We start from the raw sequence: 13053 nt of genomic DNA, 5'->3' as shown, positions 1-13053 counted from the left end.
AGTGGCAGAGAGGAAAGAGGGGGAGTGTCGGCGATGCGAGGTCGACACCTATGAGAATCAACATGAAACCCTTGTGATCGTAGGGCGGGGAGAGGTGACGTGAAGAGCAGAGCTAACAATCAGCACTTGACAAGCCTTTTTACCTAGGATCGGGCCGCTTACGCATAAAACCCTACGTCTTGCTTATCTGGTTGTATTAAGCGTTTTGTTGTTGATTGTTACATTCACCGTTGATGACCATCTTATGGGCCAATATCCAAGGAGTCTAACCCCTTCGAAATGAGCTAAGGGCCTCCTTTGATAAGCAAAGGGGTCACATACAGTGCTTGGTGGTAGGTCCACGAGGAGTTACAGTGAACCTAGGGCGGTGCTTATCCATCTACCACTGAAAGTGCGTTATATCGACTAGAGGAGGGGTGAATAGGAGATTTTTAGAATTTCATCACTGAGGAAATTCCTTTTGAGGAAATTCCTCACTGATTACTAACTTACAGCGGAAACAGTTAAGGATCAGTTGTGCAATCATTCACAACAGCAGTATTACAGAGTGAAGATTATGAAAACAGATTACACAGCAAGAAGGCACGCAGAATACAGATGTTGATTTACTCAAGTGAAGAATTTGGGGTTGAGGAAATTCAGAGAAAGTCTTCAGCAAATTCTTCAAACAGTCACAGTGAAAGTCATCAACACATAATACAGAGAATGTAAAGAGTTGAGGAATTAGAACCCGATTCTTGGTGAAGACTGTTGTTGATGACCCAGTTCCAACTGCTGTGACAGTTGTACATCTGGTTTGGAGCGGCTTGGTATTTAAACCAAAGGACACCCAGTCCCGGAACACACAGTCCCTACCGTATTCTCCTTGAGCTAAGGACACACAGTCCTCGCCCAACACTCGTGGTAAGTCTTCAGGGCAGACTTCCAAACCCTCACAAACTCGGTCACCCGGCGATCCACAATTGACTGCTGAATTGCTCTAGACCATGACGCCTAACCGTCTGGAGGATGCACAGTCCTCAAAGGTAAAAGGCTTCAGTCCCACACAGGAACAACTTCTTCAGTGATGCTCAATCACTAGGTTTGGTTTGTGGTTTCGGTGGGTGGTGTATTTCCTCACTGATGATTTTCTCTCGAAGGCTTTGAGGAATTGGGTTGGTCTTATGACAAGTATCAGTTTCTAACGGAGCAGCCAACCAGCTAGTGGTTGTGGGGGCGGCTATTTATAGCCTGGGAGCATCCCGACATGATTTGACATTAATGCCCTTAAATAATATGACCGTTGGAGTGGATAAGATCAGTGACTTGTCGTGGCTTATCGAAACGGTCGGGACCCTCAACTATGAGAGTCCCCATTTCACTCATATTCCTCACTTGAGGCTTTTGGTAGCATTTGGCTTGGGTTGAGCATCATGAGGAAATCCATTCCATAGTGTTACTTTGACCCCCTTTAACAGTACGGTGTTCCTATTCATCAAATGCGAAGAAAGTAAAACAGAAAGCGAAAATCTTCACACTTCAATTTCTTCAGAACGATTTTCTTCAGGAACCACCATCTTCTCAATATCAATATCTTCATGAGGAATATCAATTTCATCGCAAATTCTTCGCGATTCGTTTCTTCAGCTTCAGACCAATTTCTTCAACTGAAGACATATATTTTTAGGGGTCGATATTCTTCAAATATCTCAAACTCCTCAATGACTTATAGATCCTGTGTACACTTAAAAACACATTAGATACTTAACCTATAAGTCTTCAAACCACCAAAATCACTAAGGGGCACTAGATGCACTTACAATCTCCCCCTTTTTGGTGGTTGATGACAATTAGGTTAAGTCTTCAAGAGGGATCAAAAATATGAAGTGTAAATACTCATTTGAGGAATTTGAAAACAAGATTCACAGAGACTCCCCCTGAAGATGTGCATACCTTGAGGATTTTGCTTTTATAGCATATGCACATTGATGGTTTATATCATGGAGATCTCCCCGTGAATCTTGTAAATCATGCATACATATAGCATATCATATGAAGAAAATGAAGATGCATGATGGCAAATGGTATCTGACGAATTTCAGCATGCGTGCATTAAAACTTGAGGAATAAGCATGCGAAGAAAAACGTTCAAAAGCGTCAGAGTACCATCGGGTTTAAGTTACAACTCATTACATAAAAACTTCAGAAGAGCCAAGAGTTTGTAACTTAAATATAGTTCATAAGCCCAAAAATAAATCCCGTTTGAAGACTAACTCTCAAGTTTCTCCCCCTTTGTCATCAAGTGACAAAAAGGGACAAACTGAGGACTAACGCCCGTGAAGACTTCATTTCTTGGCGGTTGATGAAGATCCTTGGCGCTTCTTAGGTGTAGTCTTCTTCCTTGGGCCTGTTGCGGTGTCGAGCTGTTCCTCATCAGATTCGGCGGTGCGGAAGGACGAGAAGGAGCTGTCTTCAAGATCTGGCACAGGAATGGGCCTGAACTTCTTCTTGGGAGGCCACGACCATTCAAAGTCTTGCTCAAAGTTCAATTCTTCAAGCTCAGTCTGGGTCTTCAGATGTGCAAGGGTAGCCCAGGTGCGATCAAAAACCTCATGCAGATAGTGATGATTAAGCTTCACACTGTTATGTGTCTCAGTGAGGGTTTTCACAATGGCACCAAACTGGCGTTTGACCCATTTGTGGTTGTGATCCACCTTCTGATGAAGACTGAGAAGAAGCTCTCTGGTGGTTAGCACGCGAGGAGGAACTGGGCTTGGTGGACGAGTCTCAGTATCGTCCCATGAGGAATATTCATCTGGCTCTTTAAATTGACCATCAAGAAGCCTGCTTCCTTCATCAATTACAGACTTTCCTTTTCCCTCAATAGGCTCGAAAGTCTTCTTGTTGACCCGGATAGGAGGCATATAACCAACATGGTTCTGGAAATCTGCGTGAAAGTTGATGCATGTCCTCGTCCTGAGGAATCTCATGATCCATGGTGCATAAATTTTGTGATCATAGGGGCACATTGCATTGTCAGCCAAAGTCCTCAAGAAGAAATCATGTATATTCATGGGGATATCGTGAATGATGTTGAAGAGGATATTCTTCATGAGGCCGACGACATCTTCGTCATCATCATGGCCTTTGATTGGTGCTAGCACACTGCAGAGAATGCGGTAGACAGACCGTGGTGTGTACTTTAGCTCATGGACGAGGAATGTGGTTCTTGAGGGTTTTCCTGCAGCCAAAGGCTTCATGAGGACTTCCATCATTCCATTTGGCAGCTCACGCTCACCATAAAGCTTCACTGCCCCTTCTGAAGGAATTGGTACGGGCAGTTCTCTGAGGAGTTCAGACGCTGGAGCCTTGTAGTGAGTATTTTGAGTCATCCAGTCGAACACCCAAGTGTTGATGTCATCAGCATTGCTCGAGATGTGCAGAGTTGAATAGAACTGAAGAATTAGCTCACTATTCCAATCTGATATGTCGGAGCACATAGGGAGCAAACCTGCATCATGTAGTACACTGAGAACTGGTTCCATGCAGGGAATCTCTTCAAGTTCAGCATGAGGAATGTGCCTGTGCTGGAATATCTTGTTGCAGCCACAGAGCACAGAAGCATAGTAGTTCATCTGCGTCCTTGTCCAAAACTTCAGATGCCTCATTTGAGGCTTGTCATAAGGATTCTCTCCGATGAAATACATGCGTTCCTCAAAGAAGTTTTCTTTCTGAAACTTTGGCCTCTTCGAGAATGGCAGGCGCTGAACTGGATTGAGATTGTGCTGAGGAATGGGAGGGGAAACAACCATGGCAGATTCTGGGTTGAGGACAATGAATTCATGGTCAGGGGTGGGAACATTTTCTTCAGCAGTTTCCTCAGGATGAGGAATTTCTTGCTCTGGCTGAGCATCAGGCTGAGGAATTTCTTCTTCCTTCTCAGCTTGAGGAGTTTGGTCAGCCTGTTCAGTGGGAGGAGCCTGCTCAGACTGGACATTTTCTTCAGCTTGATTTTCATCAGCTGACTTTGTGGCAGAAGCAGATTCATCAGCAGCTTCGGCTGAGGCTTCAGTAGTCTCTTTCTGCGGAATATGAGGTTGAGGACTATCATCAATTTGTATTTCCTCATAAGTATGCTCCTCAGAGGCAGCATCCTTCATTTCCTCATCTGCCCTCGTAGTGTGGTCACCAACAACGACCATTTCAAATGAGGGTGCAACATTAAGAGGCACCGGGTCTAGTGGGGCAGATTCTTCAGTTTCCTTGAGGCGTTTTGCCTCAATCTTTTCTTCTGCTGAGGAAGCTTTTCTCTTCTTCGCTTCCTTCTCAGCAGCCCTTGTCTTTTTCGCATCTGATGCAGACGGGATTAACTTCTTCACCTTTGAAGTTTTTGGTGAAGGTGTTTTCTTAACAGATTCTTCAGCTGGCAGTGAAGAACCAGCTGGAACAGAGTCATCAGCCTGCTTTGGTGAAGCAGCTGGATCAGTAGCAGTGTCCTTAGGAGCGGTCTTAGTGATGATTTCTTCAATGGCCGGCTCATCAGCACGGCGCTCTTGGTGTTGTTCCTCAGCTTGAGGAATTTCCTCCTCAACAGGAGATGCATCTTTTGGCTGTTCAACCAGGGGCTGAGGAGTTGGTGCTGGTGGGGGTGATGTCTGTTGTAGTCATCAACAGCACTAGTGGCTAGCTTGATGAAATTGCTTTTGATGCTTGTGCGATCTGACACTTTCTCACACTTGTTAGTCAGGACTTGCAGCTCTGCCTGGGTGGACACCAATGCTTCAGGCGTCAGCTTGAGAACATTTTGCCTGAGGAATTTCTCCTTTCTGGCCTTTGCAATCTTTGCCTGCTTGGCCTTCTGTTCCTTCCACTTGGCTTCGTTTATGAAAGTAGCCACCATGTGGCTGACACCAGGAGGAAGTTTCAAATCATCAATGGGTGTGTTTGGGTCTTCATACCACACATTGATGAAATCGAGGAGGACCTTGGGGTCCATCTCCAAAGGAATAGCACTGCCTGATGCTTGTGCTACCCTTTCTTGCTTGTTCCTGATGATGGCTTCCAGAGTTTCATCATCATATTCTTCACTGCCCTCTGATGCAGACGGGACTGTGATGATTTTGCTTGGGCTGGGCAGAGGTGCAGGTTCAGTAGTTGCCAAAGTCTTCACATGGGGTGTTGAAGACTTTGTCTCCGAGGTAGTTGCAGCTGGGAGTGAGGAGCTAGAGCTCGCAGTCGTAGTCTTCACGACTTTCTTCTGTACTGGCTTCGGAGGAGGAGCTGAGGACTTTGGTGTAGATGCGATTGGTGCCGAAGGTTTTGGCGCTGATGGTTTTGGTGTTGTCGGTTTTGAAACCGAGGGTTTTGGAGCTGAGGGTTTGGTGACAGAAGTCTGTGCAAACTTTTCTTGAGGTTTTTAAGCTTTTTTCTTTGTTGGCACAGACTTTGGTTGAGGAATCTCGGAGCCTGAGGTTTCTGCTGCTGAGGAATGAGCAGCACCGGAGGCAGCAGCTGAGGATTCATGAAATTTCTTCACTGCTGTTTCTGCTTGCTTCTTGAGCTTGGCCAGATGCCTTTCTTTTTCCTTTGGGTAGTCATCAAGAGTCATAAGACTCGAGGGATGAGCTACTTGATGATCCTCAAGCGGGGCCCTTCTGCAAGGAGACTTCAAAGCGAATTTCTTCGCATACTTTGGAGTTACAAACCTGTACTCCTTCCACTCCTTTGCCCATCTGCGTTCAATTTTCTGCAGCCTAATCTTTCTTTTAGGCATAGTCTCAGGTTCATCATCAGGCGTGCAGTAGTCCAGGTATATGTCATCAGGAATATCAACAGCTGTGTTCTGCTCCAGTTTCTTTCCTCCCCTCTGTTTCCTTTCTTCCTCCATTTTCTTCAGACGAGGAACTTTCTGAGGATTTTGAACTCTTGAGGATTCTGATGAGCCTTGAAGAGTTTCTTCTAGAAACGCTGCAAATGAGTTAATGTGATGAGAACCGAGAGATTCATCAGCTGACATGTGTGTACCTGTGAACAGAGTATAGTTGCGAGGAATTTGGAGAGGTCATATGCGTTCTCAGATTTGAAGAAAATGGAAAAGTTTGACAGTTTGAGGAATATAACCAGTGGTTGAGGAATTTGCTTAAGCATCTTGTTCTTGGGTTCCAGAGTTGTACAGATCCGAAAATTTGCACAATTGAGGAATCTCGTGAAAATCTTAGATGCTTAGCTAGTTCATCAATGATTGTGGAGATGGATAGTGTTTGAGGAATCATGTGCGCATCGTATCTTGAGGAAAAACAGATTTCACATGGGAGAGGTAAAATTTTAGATCTAATCTGTTGTAAAAATGGGATATAATTACCCTGGAAGGTGCGAACGAAGAACACAAAAAGGTGGTGATGGAGAGGCTCTTCGGTCAAGTGTCCAATGCACCCTAACTTGGCAGCAGAGGACGTCTACGGCGGCGGCGGACGTAGATGTTCCGTCTCCGGCGTGATCCTGGCGGCGAGAAGGTTGAGGCAGTGAAGCTCTTCCTTGCCGGCGACAAGACTACCAGCGGTGGCGCTAGGGTTCGGTGTGCTGTGGCAGGAGATCGATGAGGCGAAGAAGATGATACCGAGGGGGTTAAGGACATATTTATAGCCCGAAAGTTACTGTTAGGCGCGAAAGTTTCGGACCGAATAGCCCTTGCCTCTACGTCTCCGCAGGACACGTGTAGCTCCCGTACGATGCGGTGGAGATAGTGGAGATCGTGGCTATCCAATCGTGGGAAGTGGGGGTTCAGTTACTGTTCCTTTGAAGAAAATATTTTTTCGAAGATTTGAGGATTTTCGTTACAAAATCATCAGCTGACAAGGATGCAGTGAGGATTTTGAACAAAGTTTCAAGTAGAACGCATATGATGAATTGAATAGACTAGATAAGTATAGCACAGAGGGATAATAGGGTCCGATCACATTCACTTAGCAGAAACATCAACTTGAAGAAATAGCAATAAGTGAATGATGTTGAGGACTAGAAATCACAGTCTACCTAGGCAAATGAAAGTCATCAAGTGTTTTTGAAGATTTTGCAATAGATCAGCACAATGAAGAACAGCTGTCTTGAAGAAAATGCATTGTGAGGAATTTGATCATTTGAAGAAAATCAACTTGAGGAATTTCACATTGGGCGGTGGCGTTGCCCACCATATAAGAATGTTGATTACAGACGCCGCGTACAATTGTCGTAGGGCCCTCAGAATCAATTTCTTCGTTAATATCTTCACATTCAGAGTGACTTTCTTCATTGGTTGAAGAAAATCGTTTCATCATGTGTTGCACATCTAAGTCATCAACTTTGCATAAGTGTTAGGATGTGTGCATGTTTTTACAAAACATTTGAAGATTCTAAGATATTTAGCTCACACCGCAACTTGCAAAACCTTTTCTCATCCAAGGGCTTAGTGAAGATATCGGCCAGTTGATCATTAGTCTTCACATGGTCGATGAGGATATTGCCCTTGAGGACATGGTCCCGAAGAAAATGATGACGAATCTGGATGTGCTTGGTCTTCGAGTGCTGTACTGGGTTATAGGCAATCTTGATAGCACTCTCATTGTCACAGTAGAGAGGCACATTCTTCATGTTGATGCCGTAGTCCTTGAGGGTTTGCTTCATCCATAGTAATTGAGCACAGCAAGAACCAGCAGCAATGTACTCAGCTTCGGCAGTGGAGAGTGATATGCAGTTCTGCTTCTTTGAGGACCAGCAAACCAGTGATCTTCCGAGGAAATGGCATGTGCCAGAAGTTGACTTGCGATCCACACGGTCACCAGCATAGTCTGAATCAGAATACCCTACCAGATGAAGATTGGAGCCCTTGGGATACCATAATCCTAGTGTTGGTGTGTGAGCTAAGTATCAAAGAATATGTTTCACAGCCTTATGGTGTGATTCCTTCGGTTTTGCTTGAAAACGTGCACACATGCAAACACTAAGCATTATGTCTGGCCTAGATGCACATAGATACAATAAAGATCCAATCATAGAGCAGTATACCTGCTGATCGAAATCTTTACCATTTTCATCAGTACCGAAGTGACCGTTGGTAGGCATTGGAGTCTTGGCACCTTTGCATTCATGCATGTCGAATTTCCTCAGAACATCCTTGAGGTATTTCTCCTGTGATATGAAGATTCCATTGCTTTGTTGACGAATTTGAAGACCTAAGAAGAATTTCAGCTCCCCCATCATAGACATCTGATATTCTTCACTCATCATATAGGCAAATTCATCACTGTATCTTTTGTCAGTACAGCCAAATATGATATCATCAACATATATTTGACATACAAACAGTTCATTATCATAAGATTTTGTGAAAAGAGTTGGATCGAGTGAACCAGGTTTGAAGCCTTTCTTCATGAGGAATTCCTTCAATGTATCATACCATGCCCGAGGGGCTTGCTTGAGGCCATACAGAGCCTTTTTGAGTCTGAAGACTTTGTCTGGATTCTTTGGATCCTCAAAACCTGGGGGCTGAGCAACATATACTTCTTCCTCAAGCTTACCATTGAGGAATGCACTTTTCACATCCATTTGATATAAGATGATGTTATGATGATTAGCATAAGCAAGTAGGATTCGAATAGCTTCAAGTCTAGCAACATGTGCAAAAGTTTCATCGAAATCTATTCCTTCAACCTGGGTGTAGCCTTGGGCTACAAGTCGTGCCTTGTTCCTCACCGCTTGACCGTCCTCATCTTGCTTGTTTCGGAAAATCCACTTGGTGCCGATGATGTTATGCTTGCGAGGATCGGGTCGTTTGACAAGCTCCGAGACGTCATTCAGCTTGAATTGAAGAAGGTCGTCTTGCATGGCTTGGATCCACTCCGGTTCCAGAAAAGCCTCAGCTACTTTTGAGGGTTCTGTGATAGATACAAAAGAAAAATGCCCACAAAAGTTAACTAAGTGTGAAGCTTTTGAGCGAGTGAGAGGACCTGGCGCGTTGATGTCGTTGAGGATTTTGTCAAGTTCTACTTCATTTGCAATCCTCGGATGAGCTGGTTGAGGATTTTGTCTGGGCTGAGGAAGTGGTGCTGTTGCAATTTCCTCAGGAGCATCTTCTTGACTTTCATCAGTGATGGGGATTGTTTCTTCACCAATTTCCTCAGTGGGAACAATGTCTTCAGTAGGCTTAAGCTTTATTGCTTCCTCAGGAGACAGCTTATCTGGATCAGAAGGCAATTGCTCTCTTTGCGAGCCATTAGTTTCATTGAACCGCACATCTACAGTCTCAACAACTTTGTTTTGATAGTTGTTGAAGACTTTGTAGGTGTGCGAGTCCTTTCCATAACCGAGCATAAAACCTTCATGTGCCTTAGGTGCAAATTTCGAGCTATGATGAGGATCTCTAATCTAGCATTTTGCACCGAAGACTTTGAAATAACTTACATTGGGTTTCTTGTCAGTGAGGAGTTCATATGAGGTTTTCTTGAGGAATTTGTGAAGATATACCCTGTTGATGATATGACATGCAGTGTTAATTGCTTCAGGCCAGAAGCGACGAGGAGTCTGATATTCTTCAAGCATAGTTCTTGCCATTTCAACCAGAGTCATGTTCTTTCTTTCGACGACACCATTCTGCTGAGGAGTATAAGGAGCAGACAATTCGTGAGTAATACCAAGTTCATCAAGATAATCATCAAGACCAGTGTTTTTGAATTCGGTTCCATTATCACTCCTAATATGTTTGATCTTGATGCCGAAGTTCGTCGAGGCCCTTGAAGAAAATCGTTTGAAGATTTCCTGCACTTCAGTTTTATACACTATGATATGCACCCAAGTGTATCTGGAATAATCATCAACTATGACAAAGCCATATAGAGATGCTGCATTGGTTAGTGTTGCATAGTGAGTAGGTCCAAATAAATCCATATGAAGCAATTCAAATGGACGTGTAGTGGTCATGATGGTTTTGGAGGGATGCTTGGATCTGGTCATTTTCCCAGATTCACAAGCACCGTAGAGATGATCCTTGAGGAATTTGACTGATTCGATGCCAATGACATGCTTCTTCTTTGCAAGTGTGTGCAAATTCCTCATGCCTGCATGACCTAGTCTTCTGTGCCACAGCCATCCTTCTGAGGTTTTTGCTAGTAAGCAAGTGGCTGGTTGAGGACCTGTAGAGAAATCAACAATGTACAAATCCCCTCTTCTTACACCTTCGAAGACTTTGGATCTGTCAGATTCCATGATGACTACACATCTATATCTACCAAAGATAACAACCATATCAAGATCACAAAGCATCGAGACTGACATGAGGTTAAAACCAAGGGATTCAACAAGCATCACTTTGTCCATATGCCTATCCTTGGAAATAGCTACTTTGCCAAGTCCCAATACCTTGCTTTTACCTTTATCAGCATATGTGATTTGCTTCAGAGGTGATGGAGTTAGTGGCATATTCATCAGTAGGCTTTTATCACCAGTCATGTGATGTGTGCAGCCACTATCGAGAACCCACTCAGTATTTTTGGGTTTGTCATCCTGCAGATGAATTAGTACAGCTTACCATCTCATATGCTTCAAGTTTGAAGAATGTGATACTAATTTCATCAGTTTAGTGATTTCATCGTAACAGAAATGTAAGGACGTGTGAAATATTTCTATTTCATCAATCATTAGCTTGCGTCCTATCAAGCATTTCCTCAGGTCTCCAGCAAATTCTTCAGATGATGATTTTCATCTGGAGACCTGACCTGCAGAAGTGATTAGTTTGATTTCTTCACCACCCACATATGAAGGGGTGGCAAAGCGTTCATCATCCTGCGAGCACCATATGAGAAAGGTGGCATTGAAGCTAATGCACTTCTCTTAACAGTAGGGGGGTTAAAGTACTCATATGAGTATGCAGAGAACTGGTTTGAGGATTTATGAACATAATGATTTGAAGAATAGCGCTTATAATCATATTCCATGTAGTTTCCCTGCATGTTAGATGCATAAGCACGGGTATGAGCATAGTTTTGACCAGTTGAGGATTTTGATCCTCTTGAAGACTTTGGTCCTCCTGAGGAATTTGATCTGGGGTTCAGATTCTTCAGAGGTGATGTCATGAGGACATTTACTTGAAGATTTTCAAGACAACTTTTGGGAACCCAGATTTTCTTCAGAGGAGGGCCATTTCTACAGTTAGTTCCAACATATCGAGCAAATACTTTACCAGATTGATCTTTGAACAGTTTATAGTTGGAATCAAATGACTCATCAGAGGAATAGGATAATTCACATGAGAAACCAGTTAGATTAGATGGATCAAAAGGAGGCCCAGTAGCAGCAACCCATGAGGTTTTGGGATACTGCTCAGGTTTCCAATAAGATCCATCAGCATTCAATTTCCTCTCAAAGGCAATTCCTTCTTTCCTCGGGTTCCTGTTCAAGATCTGCTTTTTGAGCACATCACAAAGGATTTGATGTCCTTTGAGGCTTTTGTACATGCCTGTTAAGTACAATTCCTTCAACCCTGCATTTTCGTCAGTGACATTTGTGTTTTCCTCAAGTGAGGAAATAGACACAACAGGTGCAGTTGAAGAATTTGTAGCAGTGGTAGCATTTGAAGATTCTGGTAAAGAATTAGCAGTTTCACGATCAATGCATCTAAGACATGGAGGAATAAATTCAACTTGACTAGCGCTGATCTCTTGAGCTAGTAATGAATCATTTTCCGTACGAAGATCATCATAAGACATCCTCAGCTTCTCAAAATCAAGCTTCCTTTGAATAAATTCGTAGGAAAGCTTCTCATGATCAGTGAGGAGTGTATCATAACGATCCTGAAGAATATCAAATCTAGACTGAAAATTTTTCATGTCATCAGCGAGGATTTGATTAAGATTCATTTCATCATTCAACAGATCATCACTTTTGTCTAGCAGTTTTTGAAGCTTTTCCAGAGCAGTTTGTTGTTTAGTGGCAATGATGGCAAGTTTACTGTAACTGGGTTTTTTATAATCATCTTGTTCACAGTCACTTGAATCAGATGAGGAGGCATTATGTGATACCTTTGAACCTTTTGCCATGAAGCAATAGGTTGGAGCGAAGTCATCAGCATAGTCATCAGTATGGATGGTGCACTCATTTTCTTCAAGATTGAAGATTGACTTGCTGACAAAATTGGTTGCTAGTGCAATACTAGCTTGTCCGGATTCTGAATCTTCTCGAGAGCCTTCTTCATCATTACATTCTTCTGATTCTGCCTCGGAGTCCATTTCCTTGCCAATAAGTGCCCGAGCCTTTCTGAAGCTAGTCTTCTTGTGTGAGGAGGACTTTGAAGATGAGGATTTTGAAGATTTCTTCTTCTTCTTTGAGTCATCAGAACTGTCATCCTTGTATTTCTTCTTCTTTGATTCCTTTCCCCAGCGAGGACAATCAGCAATGTAATGACCTGATTTCTTGCACTTGTGACAGGTCCGTTTCTTGTAGTCCTCAGATGCAGATTCTGATTTCCTCATGTCACTTCTTGATGATTTACCGAACTGGCCTCATCGTGTAAATCTCTGGAATTTCCTCACAAGCATTGCAAGTTCCTGACCAAATTCTTCAGGGTCACAACTGCTGTCATCTGTGTCTTCTTCTTCACATGAGGAAATTTCTCTTGCCTTTAGTGCACGTGGTCTGGAATAGCTTTGTCCATATAGATCTCTATTTTCTTCTAGCTGGAATTCATGAGTATTTAGCCTTTCAAGGATATCAGCAGGATCTAGCATCTTGTAGTCTGGTCTTTCTTGAATCATCAGAACTAAAGTGTCAAATGAAGAATCCAAAGATCTCAGTAGTTTCTTCACAACTTCGTGATCAGTGATGTCTCGAGCTCCCAGTGCTTGTAGTTCATTTGACATGTCAGTGAGGCAATCAAAGGTGTCTTGGCAGCTTTCATTGTCATGTCTCTTGAAGCGATTGAAGAGATTGCGAAGAATATCAACACAAGAGTCACGTTGGGTTGATACTCCTTCATTTACCTTGCACAGTCTCTCCCAGATCAGTGTTGCAGAGCCTAAGGCACTTACTCTTCCAAACTGGCCAGGGCTC

The sequence above is a fragment of the Hordeum vulgare genome, chromosome 6H (genome assembly GCF_904849725.1).
Source record: "Hordeum vulgare subsp. vulgare chromosome 6H, MorexV3_pseudomolecules_assembly, whole genome shotgun sequence".
Classification (NCBI taxonomy): Eukaryota; Viridiplantae; Streptophyta; class Magnoliopsida; order Poales; family Poaceae; genus Hordeum; species Hordeum vulgare.
Note: the sequence above shows the minus strand (reverse complement) of the source record.